The sequence below is a fragment of the Anser brachyrhynchus genome (assembly GCF_964034855.1).
Source record: "Anser brachyrhynchus genome assembly, chromosome: 6".
Lineage (NCBI taxonomy): Eukaryota > Metazoa > Chordata > Aves > Anseriformes > Anatidae > Anser > Anser brachyrhynchus.
The window spans coordinates 9638674-9650934 of record NC_137700.1 but is presented as its reverse complement, the minus strand read 5'-3'; positions in this window follow the sequence as shown (position 1 = coordinate 9650934).

Below are 12261 nucleotides of genomic sequence, written 5' to 3'. Positions count from 1 at the left end.
CAGTGCTTTAAGTTATAGACCCATCAATGCAAAAGAAGAAGCTGCTGTTTAATTTGAATGTAAGTACTTTTAGAAAATACCAGCTTACATTTATGTTGATAAGGGCCTATTTAGGCTTGGGTACTTGACATATTGATTGTTCAGCGAGCACACAGAAGTTCTAGAAGTTAAAATGGATATTTTTACCCTGAGAATTTTAAAACCTGTAAGCTAGTGTCCTGGTTCCAGTTAGGACAGAGTTAATGTTCCCTCATAGTAGCTGGTAGGGTGCTATGTTTTGGATTAGGATGAGAAGAGCGCTGATAACATGCTGATGTTTTAATTGTTGCAGAGCAGTGTTTACACCAGGCCAAGGACTTTTCGGCTTCTCGCTCTGTCCTGCCAGCGAGCAGGCTGGGGGTGCAGCAGGAGCTGGGAGGGGACAGACCCAGGACAGCTGACCCAAACTGGCCAAAGGGGTATTCCATACCATCTGGCGTCATGCTAAACAATATATAGGGGTGGCTGGCCGGGGTGGGGGGCCGGCTGCTCGGGGATAGGCTGGGCATCGGTCAGCGGGTGGTGAGCAATTGCATTGTGCATCACTTGTTTTCTTACACATTATTATTGTTAATACTATTACCATTATCACTATTATTATTATTATTGTTATTATTATTTTCCTGTCTTAATAAACTGTCTTTATCTCAACTCACAGGCTTCACTTTCCCGTTTCTCTCCCCCCATCCCAGAGAGGGAGGGGGGAGGGTGAGCGAACGGCTGTGTGGTGTTTAGCTGCCAGCTGGGTTAAACCACAACAGCTAGGTAGAACACAACATCATGAGGCATTTATTCTGTTATCTGTAGATATGTACTCAATCCATGATTCTCATACTTGGAAAAATCCAGTTTTTGGGTGCAGAGACACATACCATGCACAACAATTATTGTCTAAACACTACTGAATTATTCAAAGAGAGAGATGCACATATATCATCTACAAGATTTTTTTTTTCAGTATCTAAATCATGAGGTCGATGTACTGTCAGCCAGTTGTAAAATCTCTGTTACGAAACAAATATTTGCCTCCCTTCTACATGTATTGTATTTTGAACAGTATAATGCACGAGGAAATGCTTATAATGAGACCTTAAAGATCCATGTTAAAAAACAAAACATAACGGCTATTGTAATAAAACCAAATTTCAAAGGAGAGGGCAATTTTCAAAGAAAAAAGACCTCCTTTATATAGAACCTTCTTCACATGTACATTCTTTACAGAAAATATATTCTTGAAAAGCTGGCAATAGAGGAAAAAAAGTCGAGTTCAATTCTTTCTGAAAACTTCAATTTTCTTCACTCTTTTCACAACTCAAAATGCATTTCCAACAAAATCTTCAGGCTATGAACTCATCTTCAGTAAGAACAAGTCTGCTTATATAGATGAAAAGAAATGGTTAGTTATTAGATTGTTTTTCCGTATGTAACATGATTTTCATGAGAAGATGTAAGATGCTGTGCCCTACTCTAATTAAGAGTTTTCTTTTTCATTACATACATTTACACACACTAGGGCAAACTTCCTGGGAAAATAGATGGCCAGAAGGCTAGGTATAAAGGACCAGTTTTTGCCTTTCTCATTAGGAATGCTTAATAAAACTTAGGTCCCCAATTATGCAATAGCAAATCACAGGTACTTCCATTGTTGTCATATTTCTGAATGCATGCTTAACTGTAGATGCACCAGCCTCTCACCCTAGCCTTGTAATGTACATGCTTACAGTTAAGTAATATTTTAAAGTTTTATATTAAGATTTTGACAAAGTTGGGAGTGTAATCATAACACGTGCCCCAAAACTCTGCTCAGCACACTGTCCTTCCTCTCATAGAATGACTTGGATTGGAAGGGACTTTCAAGACCGTCAAGTTCCACAACCACCACCACCACCCCGCCATAGACAGGGATGTCACCACTAGATCAGGTTGCCCAGGGCCCCATCTGACCTGGCCTTGAACACCTCCAGGGATGGGACATCCAGAACTTCTCTGGACAACTTGTTCTGTGCCTCACCAGCTGCTAAGAATTTCGTCCTAATATCCAATCTAAAGCTTCCCTCTTTTAGTGTTAAAAATCCCTCTGTCCTATCACTATCTGCCCATGTAAAAAGTCACTCGACGTATTTTTTTATAAGCCACCTTTACTTACTGAAAGGCCACAGTGAGGTCTTCCCAGAGCCTTCTCTTCTCCATGCTGAACAACCGCATCCCTCTCGACCTCTTTTCATAGGAGAGGTGCTCCAGCCCTATGATAATGTTTGTGGCCCACCTCTGGACCCGCTTTAACAGGTCCACGTCTTTCTTGTGCATGGGGCCCCAGATCTGGAGGCAGTACTCCAGATGGGGCCTCACTAGGGCAGAGTAGAGGGGGACATTCACCTCCCTTGACCTACTGAGCACTTCTCTGTTGATGAGGCCAGAATGCAGTTGGTTGCCTGTGTTGCTAGTGCATACTGCTGGCTCATGTCGAGCTTTTCATCCACCAGAACCTCCAAGTCCTTCTCTGCAGGGCTTATCTCAATGAATTCTTCCAGTCTGTGCTCATGTTTGGGATCATCTTTGAAATCCTTAGAAATCTGAATGGCTAAAATTACACATCCAATCTTAACTACAGACTTTTATTTTTAATTTGATAGAGTCTCATTATAAAGTGGTTAGTAAGTACTAATTACTAATTATTTTTTTCCCTTGTCTGCCTACAGATGGATAGAGCCAATTTCATCAAAAGTTTAAAAAGAAGGTCAGGGTACTCATTTGCTCATGATAATTTCAACTTGGATTCATGTAGGTTTGTTTGTTTGTTTTTTTGTTTTTTCACCATTGTGTATGTGTGTGTGTAAATGCATAGGACTGACAACAGGGTCAGAAATAAAATTGATCCATTAAGTACTCTCCAGATGAGAAACCTGGGATTCCCCTTTAACAATATCTTCATTCTTCATTATAGTTTACAGCTAATAGAAAGAATAATTTATGGTTCTGGTACCGATTTGCTGTGAAACTTCGGGAAAATCACTTGAACTCTTTTTAGCTTTTTAATCTGTAAAAAATAATAATAATAAAAAAAGATTTATATTTCTTTGAACCACTTGAAATGAACAAATAGGCAACAAATCTCTAAGGATTTTTGGTATTAAGGCTAATATAAATCTATTCATTGGTGATGATATGCTAATTGAATTATCATTTTCAGCCATAGTTTTTTGAGGGTTATTTTCAACCCTAAAAGTTGTGAGCAACCTCAGAAACATGGCATAAAATATCTAAATTAAATACAAAGAAAATAGCATAACCTCTTATTCACAATCTGTTTCATTGCAACTTTTTTTTTTTTTGAGTTTATTCAGTCTTGCTCAAGTTACTTCTACCTTGTTCAGGGGAAAAAAAAAAAAAAAAAGTGAGGATCAAGATGCAAAGATCCACATTACCAATGCAGATACAGAATGTTACAGCTTGAAAACCAATTTGTCGGGCTTTTCTTGGGAATGATCAGCATCAGATACCTAATACATACAAGCTGGGCTTACTTTTGCTTAATGGACAATGCCTTCTCAAGGGCAAGTCATGATGTCGCAGCAGACTGAATAAAGTATATTTATGATGGTCCCTTTGGGATGAGGCTAATTTTTCCTCAAGAAATCTGCAAAATGTGCATGTAATAATGCAGCAGCCAACTGTACCTAATTTCTGAGGATAAGTTTTCTCTTTGGAAGTAGTGTCCATACATCCATTTTAGTAAAATAATCTGATGTCTTTTTCTGAGGTTTTGACATTTTTCATGAAACAGATCTTTAATAAAACAAATACTTTAGCCAAACTTAAGGAACATACTATTAGTCATTATACTTGTTTTGAGTTTGATGCAAGGAGGCTGGTTTATGGCATTCTTTTTCACTTTTTCTTATGTTGAGGACATTTTCCAAATTGGTTTTAAACACATAATACTTTGGCAATGACAGAAATACTGGATTTTCCATACTTTCCCTTGTATTCTGTAGCATGTGAGTCACAAGAATCGAGTAAAGGTTTAGGTATGGAGATAAACTGACTAACATACTTTGTTATAAATAGCCAATATGACACCTACAGCACCTGCTTCAAAGCCAGGTTCACTTCAGTTACACAAACGTTGTTTTCGAAGTTGTATGTTTTTAAAGTTTTCACCTGCAGCACACTCAGTACCTGATGCAGCTCTGTGTTTAGATGGAGCTATGTAGCATACATTCTGATCTATAAAGTGGTTTACCCTTTCCATCATGCAAGGAGAATTGTTATAGTCGCTACTACTGATGTCCATCCTCATTGGTGAATATACTGTCATTTAGTGTGTGAATGCTTGCCTTTGCTGCAACCTTTTCTGGCTACCATCGATAAGGTGAAGTGGTAGTAGTGTCTTTTGCCATATCTCAGTAGTACAACATTAAATTTCATGTGTACATCTTATAAATATTTTAGGGGCCTGATATAACAGTTCACCACTCAACATGAAGAAAATTTTACAGCATTATTGGCAAGAAGGCAAACACAGAATTGCACCGTACCTACACTATACCAAGCAAGACAGATAAGAAGTTTTACTGACTCGGTAAAAAAAAGGCTTGTGATCATCTGACAGAGTGAAAATGCTGGATTCCCCTTAGACTGAAAGATAGCTTTAGGACAGTAGACCACTTTCTAATTACACCATTACAATATCTCGTATCTTCTATGAATTTTGATTTGATGATATTTAGTCCTAGGTATTAATAGAGTAGTTCAACCTTCCTTCCTTCATTTGTTAACAATTCCCATACACAAAGTCAATAGTTCATGCATTTCTGTAAACATCAGACCTCAAAGGAGAATTGGCTGGTATCTAAAGAGAGAGGAGTCTGAAATCCACAAAGAACTCAACCTTATACTTACTGCTTGTCAAGAATCACTCAGATGTGTGTATTTTTATGCATATTTAATTTATTCAAAGAATCGGTCATAAGTGTATTTAAGAATGCAATGGGTATAGCAGAAATTAATTTGGACTTGAGTGATTTCTTGTGTTAGGATTGCCATGAGCATTATTGATTTATTATTTATTTATTTTTGAGTAGGGATCTTTCTCGGGGCCAGATGCAGGGATCAGATTCATGCAATTACATATGGAGGAAAAACTTCCCAAATTAATAGGAGCTGCATCCAAGATATGATTTTACCTATACATACAAAATAACTTTAGAGTTGTGTAGACCTACTCTTTTTTTTGCTTTTGTTTCTTATGTCACATGGTAACCATACTGTACATGATATCATGTTACTGTAAACCAATTGGGAATATAATTTAAACACAAACCTTTGAAGTAACATAAGTCCAGATCGTAAAGAATACATTTATTAGTATTTTGGTTGAAAGAGAGAATTAGTCAAAAAGAACACTAGGTTCAAGGACCTGGAATTTTTCTGACAAAGACTGGTCTGGAATCTGAACTGAGATAAGAACCTGAACTTTATGGCTGGCACTTGACTGCATTTTGGACTGCAGTCCAGTGAAGGAAAAGAATGCTTTTAAACTTTGAAAAGTTCAAAGTCTACTCTACACTCACTTCTAAGTAAAAGTGAATTACAGATACTAACTGAAGTACCTAACTCTGATTATCTTCTCCTCCCAGGAGTTAGTCCTTACTCTTCCTCAGGTTAGATATGGTTGGTTTGGTTTTTGTGATCCCCCAGCAGACTAAAGCATAATTACAAAATGAGCCTAGGAACAACTGTTACGTTCTTGCTGTCAACCCATAAATGGTCCTGAGTATATGTCCTGCTGTGATCCCACACACAGCAACCATCATTCTATGCTCCTGGTCTCTATCTTCATTCCCATCCAAGAGTCACAGCACACCCTCCTGCAAAGGGACAAGGCTGGAGAGTCCAGTATGGTTTTTGGCAGCAGCAACCTCATAAGATGCTTACTGCATTCCCTTCTTGCAGCAGGGGTGCAAAGTATGCTCAAGATCTCCAACCTGACAATTCATTACAAACACATTCCCAGCTAAGACATTGAACTCAACACAACAAGCGGTTTGTACCACTGAGTCTTCAAAACTTATTTTCTATCAAAAATAGATCAAAATAATAATAATAAAAAATGTCTAAGCACATTTGGAAAGTGCAAACAGTATTTTAGACAGCTGCTAGGAAAATCCTCCTTAAATCCTTCTTTGTAATGAACTCTATAATAAATCAATATTCAGATTTGCATTGTCTAAACTTAGACTGGTTAAAATCCAAAGGATACGAGAAACAGACCACTTCTGAATGAGCTGAAAGATTTGCAGGTATCAGAGGGTAGGAGCTAGGTGTAGCTAAACGTGTTTCAATTCTTCCTACTTCATGGGCATTTTTAAGGCAATTTTGTGGATATGGTGACCCTAACCATTAGCAAAACAACTGAAAAAGAAAAACAGAAGAAAAATAAAACAAGCAGCTCCTCAACCCCGGTAAATTGCTGTAGGTCTGCTATTATCACCAGACAGCTGTTGATGGTCAGACAGTGGGAAAGAACAAGAGAAGAGTTCATCCATTTCAAGGCTTGCCAAACAATCTTACCAGCTTGTGTAACTATGCACATCTTACTCCGACTCCCTGCAGTTTGTGTACATTCAGCTTTTCACTTTCAAGTGCTTCCTTCACCAGTCCTTCTGAAAAGCCCCCTCCATTCTACCCCCAACTTTCGAGTCCAGAAAACGGTTGTGGGAAGGAGAGGGGGAGAACACATTTCCCTTTGTTGTGGGTTTCTTCCTACAGGCTCATCCAGCTTAGCAGATGGTAGCACACCAGACCCTTTTTTTTTCTTTCTTTTTCCTCTTTTTTTTTTTTTTTTCCTCTGATGCTAAACATGATTTACAGGCCTGAGTTATTATTTATCATTATTCATTTTCTGTCACCAGTGCATTGAAGGTTAATAGAAATGCCAGCATGCTCACTGATTTACTTAGTAAAATATTTGTTCCAAGGTTTAGGTCAGATGATTGGTGTCTGAGCGAGCTTCAGGTTTATGCATTATGAAAAGCAAGCTGACTTGACCTTGAGCCACTAGCACTAGCACTATATATTACTTTAGTGGAGTGACCTTCAGAGACCCAAGACACACTAGATGTATTCAACACATGTTTTCTTCTCCCATACTGCTGACATTGTATGCATTCCAGCTGAACCTATGTAATGTAAGATGATACTCACTTTTCATCTAATGAATTTGCGTAGGATGACACGTTCAACTAAAACCCTCCACCTTGGAGGTAACAAACTACCTTGAAATCCCAGATGGACTGGGGCTCAGCAAGTACTTCAGATTAATTGACACGCTTTGTCACACAGAGCATCCTGTTCACCAGCCCACTCAGGAGAAAGAGTGCCTAATTCTGATACTCACCACTGTGGTGTAATTCCAGTGATATCCACTGAATTAAGTGAGAGAAATATAAAGCCCATGGGCAAGAATTTACAAACTGGCAGGATTTATGCCTGGATTATGGTACTACTTAATACTCGAGTTAAAGTGGCATGATCTAGCCCTGCATGCCTCCTCTTTCTTTCCTGTCTAAAATGACACTTAAGTGTGCAGTGGTGTTGCAAGACAAGAATACACATATGCAACCAACGGTTACAGAAATTATTTTCTTACCCTTGATTTTCACATTGACCCTGTCTTTCTATTCTTACTTGTTCAGCAGTATATAAGTATCTTCAGATGATTTCTTTTTGTTCTATTTATTCAAACAAGCAATAGCCACTTTAACCAAAATGAAAAAATCTTAACAACACTGAGATTTAACCATTACTTAATTTGAAAGGCTCTCAGTTTGCTGTCAGCTACACTGGGACAAAGCCAGACTAATTCCAGAGTCTTTAGTGGATCTACTCCAGATTTACATCAGCAAAAATAAGACCAGAATTTGGCACAATATATATATATTTGTATTTTTTCCAGCTCTGCTTTAATTCTTCCCAGGTATCAAGCAGAGAAATATCATCTCTAAAAAGAATTAAAAGCAGAACCTTTTGCCTCCATACCCTGTTAGGATAGAAACACCTTCTTAATTTTTCATTTCCCCCATACACAACATTTTGAGATAGCTGAGATTTATATAGGCAGATTTGGCAGCCTTTTCGTATTTACTTACACTCAGAGATAAATCAAATCCAGGGCACTCTCTCCAAGAATAAGTTATTTGTTATCTGACTAAGTATGTGTTAGTGGATCAGACATAGGAAAGGTATTTCTATTATAACTGTGTTGTTTGGCTATGATTTACTGTGGTAAATGATACTATTTTTCATTCTTGATTACACAGTGTATTCTCTTATTGTCTTATGTATTTCAACAAAGTTAGTTAATGGGGGAGCAGAAGGGGTGGTAAGAGGAGAAGGAGGCATTTGACACATTAACCAAAGGAAAGAAACTGAACCCTCCTCAGCAGGAGGAGAGGCCAAGAAAACTTAATCCTGCTAATGTTGAATCAAGAGCAATTAACCTCACCTGCTGTCTACCAAGAAAAAAAAAAAAAAAAGGCACCTCAGGAAAAAGCATGGGTGAAATTCAAATTTATAACTGGATATCAGCATTAATCTTGCAAAAGTCCCTGAAAGGAAAATGCTTAAATAATCTGGGTAGTAACTTAACACCCTTCTACCCTCCACTCTGAAGACGAACTGGAGGAGATAACATCATTATGTTCTCAGGGTGTCCTAATTCTTTTAGTGACTTTACTATTTGTCCATTTAAAGGAACAGCATAAAGGCTTTACATCTTCTGAGAGAAAGGTAGCCAACGCTATATTATCAACAGATTATATTTTTTATGAGAAAAGACAGTCTCAACATCACTCTCTTGCACTTCTTTGTATATCTTTTGACTGTGCTAACTGTCTTTATTCATTTCTGGAATGTATGAGCTCTCTGAGTCCCAATGTAGCTTCACATTTGGGTCTTGCCTCAGGGTAGCAGTTTCCTCTTCCATAAGCAGACTTAAGATTTTTCTAAGACCACATCTGGCATTATTTCTCGTCCAGAGAAAAGCAGGACTTCTGATTCCTAGAATTCAAGTGGTGATGAGTTCCTCCTCTTCAAAAATCAAAACATTAAAAATACATTAATTTTCGTAGGAGCATTAGAAGGCAGTCTTATGGAGGGGCACAAGATTGGTTAATTTTTAAGCTCACTCTCAATAACCAAGAAAAACAAAGCCATTACAAACTTAAAATGAAATCCAAGATCAGAGTTTTGGTGAGAATCAGTAATACCATAAGACTAACCTAAATGTCCTTCTTTTCACTCAAGAAATAATTACTCACCGGATAAAACCGTATCAGCATCAACAGAAGTGATAGCATCATCATCCATAACTTCCTTGATACAAAGTCTGGTGGCTCAGTAGACAACAGCCTGTATATACTGTAGTAGATAGCGCTCTATATTCCTGCCCCTCTTTTCTTCCTTTTCCTCAGCAAGATTTATTTTCCCGTTCTTTTGGGCCAAAGATAGGTTCATAGACCTGCTCACATTACGGTGCGTGGTTTTACTATTATTAGTAACTAGCATGCTCTCCATTAACCTGTTCTGTGTTCTTTTTTTTTTTCCCTTGTTCTGTTTCCAGCAGTTTCAAGAACTGATCTAGAAAGATTCAGAAAAATAAAGAAAATATATGCCAAGAACAAAAATATTTTTAAGCACACCTATCTACCAAAGCCATAAAATATGATAGATGCTTTAAAACTAAATGTATGTTAGTCTGGTTGCTGGAGAAACCACAGAAGATAAAACACTTCTTTCAATAACAAAACTGCTAGGAAGAAACTCATATCCTGTGCACTCATGCTGTATTATTTACTGTTTCTATTAAAGTCATTCAGAAAATCTCTTCTGAAACAGTGCTCTAGGAGCTCACGTGCAAAGTTAGTGCCCTCAGAGCTCATGGTCCAAAGACAACAATATTAAAGTTCCTCAATTCCCATTTAGGCACCTAATGAAGGTCAGGTTTTCAAACCCCTGGAAGAAGTCTGTGATATGTACAGCCACATTTCAAAGATCTAAGTATGCTGAACTAGTATGACATTTTTCATTTTTTTCTCCCTCCTTTCCCTTTCATTCTCTGCTCACCATCAACCTGGCTTCTTAATTGGTTGCATGACGGAGAACTGAGCTTCAGAAAAATCTGTCATTGTTTGGACATGCTGGGCCTTCTGACAAGCCAGATCTGAGCAAGCAATGCAAACTGTGATGCAGCAAAAGAGGGTTTGCAGTAAAAGGCACAAGAAACCCAACTCTGAAGTAAATGGCAGCTAATTAGACCTAAAGGAAAAAGGAAGGTATGTTTAAAAATTTATATGATTATGTAAATCAGTCAGTCATCAAGAAAAAAAAAAAAAGAAAATCACATCAATTATACTGATGTCTGTGAGCCTCTTTCTAGAAGAGAAAGAGACCTACTGAAGCTGAATTCTTGCCCCTTCCGCTTTCTGCTTCTGCGTGCTTTGTTACTGCCCTAACACTGCTGCTGCTACTTTTGTGTTTTAGACATAGGGCACTGTATTTTGGAGTACCGTAAGGTTACTCCAGAAGGATACTTATGAGAGTTTATGATGAAAATCTAGTCATTATTGTATTAATAGCACAAATTCATGAAATTATAACTAGTATGTATGATTTCAGTGATCTCAGGAGTAAATAGCCATACAAGGTTGGAATTTTGTTGTGCACCTTCAAGCAACAGAAAAAAAAATAAAAAAAACACATAACATCCTAACATACACAGAATAAAACCAAATAATATCACCCATCTTGAGCTAAACCAAGGTGTCAAAGTCTTTATATTTTGCACTTCACCTCTACAAAGAGCTATTTTCAGGCATTTAGAGGATAGAGGATCAGCAATCTCTAAGACATGCCATTAATTTATTCTGTATTTGCCTTTTCAGGACTACAAAATATCTCATAGGATATATCTTTAGGAGTCATTAAAATATGACTAACAATATAGAGTATTTAAAACTGTTTAAGAATAAAATAAAAGCTCATTCCATATTTGTTGTTAGAAGTAGAAGTAATGATACTAGAAGCCTTTGCTAATATTGATTGTTCTGTGACAACTCACCTTCCTGACCAACAGGAAATCTGTTACTTGTTTTAAGCTTAGCAGTTGCTCACTTAGCCATAAATTTCCTACAGTGTCATCAAGGATATTGTCAGTTTTACCAGAAAAGCTGAACTGTTAGAGAAAGGTAGCATCACAGGTGGTGGTGGCTAAATTAGGCTCATTTAATCTGCCATTTTACTCTAAGTTGCTTGGCCTGTTTATGAAGTCAACTTGACCATGGAACAGAACTTCCCCAGCATGGAGGTCAATAGGAGTTGTGCAGACAAAACAGAGATGCTGCCTGCTAGACCACTCTTGTCAGACTAGAGCCAACTGATTTTACCTTGGTGCTTGAAATCATTTTTTATGAATAAAAGGAGAGTATCAAAACCTCCTTTGAAGAGAAATGATACACTGAATGATCTGGGGCCTGAAGACAGTGAAGTACAGTCCCTAAAAATACAGAAACATAGCAAAAAAATGTTGACAGCAAGACCACTGAAAGGCTACAGAGCTGTCCCTCAGAGATTCTGCGCAAACCTTACTGCTATATTTTGTAGTAACTCCTGTGAGCTGCAGGTTGAGGTGGGTCATTTGGACTAAAACTGAGTTTAATTTACATACGCTGTAGTTTAACTGAGGCAGTATTATTTAAACACAGCTCCTTGTTTTCAGGCCTTACTGGGCTGCAGGGTAGAAACAGGACATAGTAATTAATGAGATGTGAAACAGATGGTCTTTCCTCAATAATACTGAATTTCCATGCCCTTCCTATGGAGGATCTCCAACTGCTTAAAAAAGCCTTACCTGCATTAATATGCATACCGCCTTTGTGGGGTGAGCGGTCTCTGTGCTTCTCACATGGGGAAGCTGCGATGACAGGCTCCCCGACCTCCCTGCAGTCGCTCAGCAGCATCTCTGTAGCAGGGCTTGGAAGGGACGCCAGGTCTGCCAGCTCTGTGCCGCTGCGTGCCTGGGCTTTGCACACCAGAGAGCTCTCACTCTTTCTCCCATTCTTCCTACTAAAACAATGAGCTGTATATCCCAAACCTGAAAGCCTTTGTTCCTTAAAAGCTTGATTAAACTAGTTATGCTTCTTTTGTCGCGGTCTGAAAAAAACG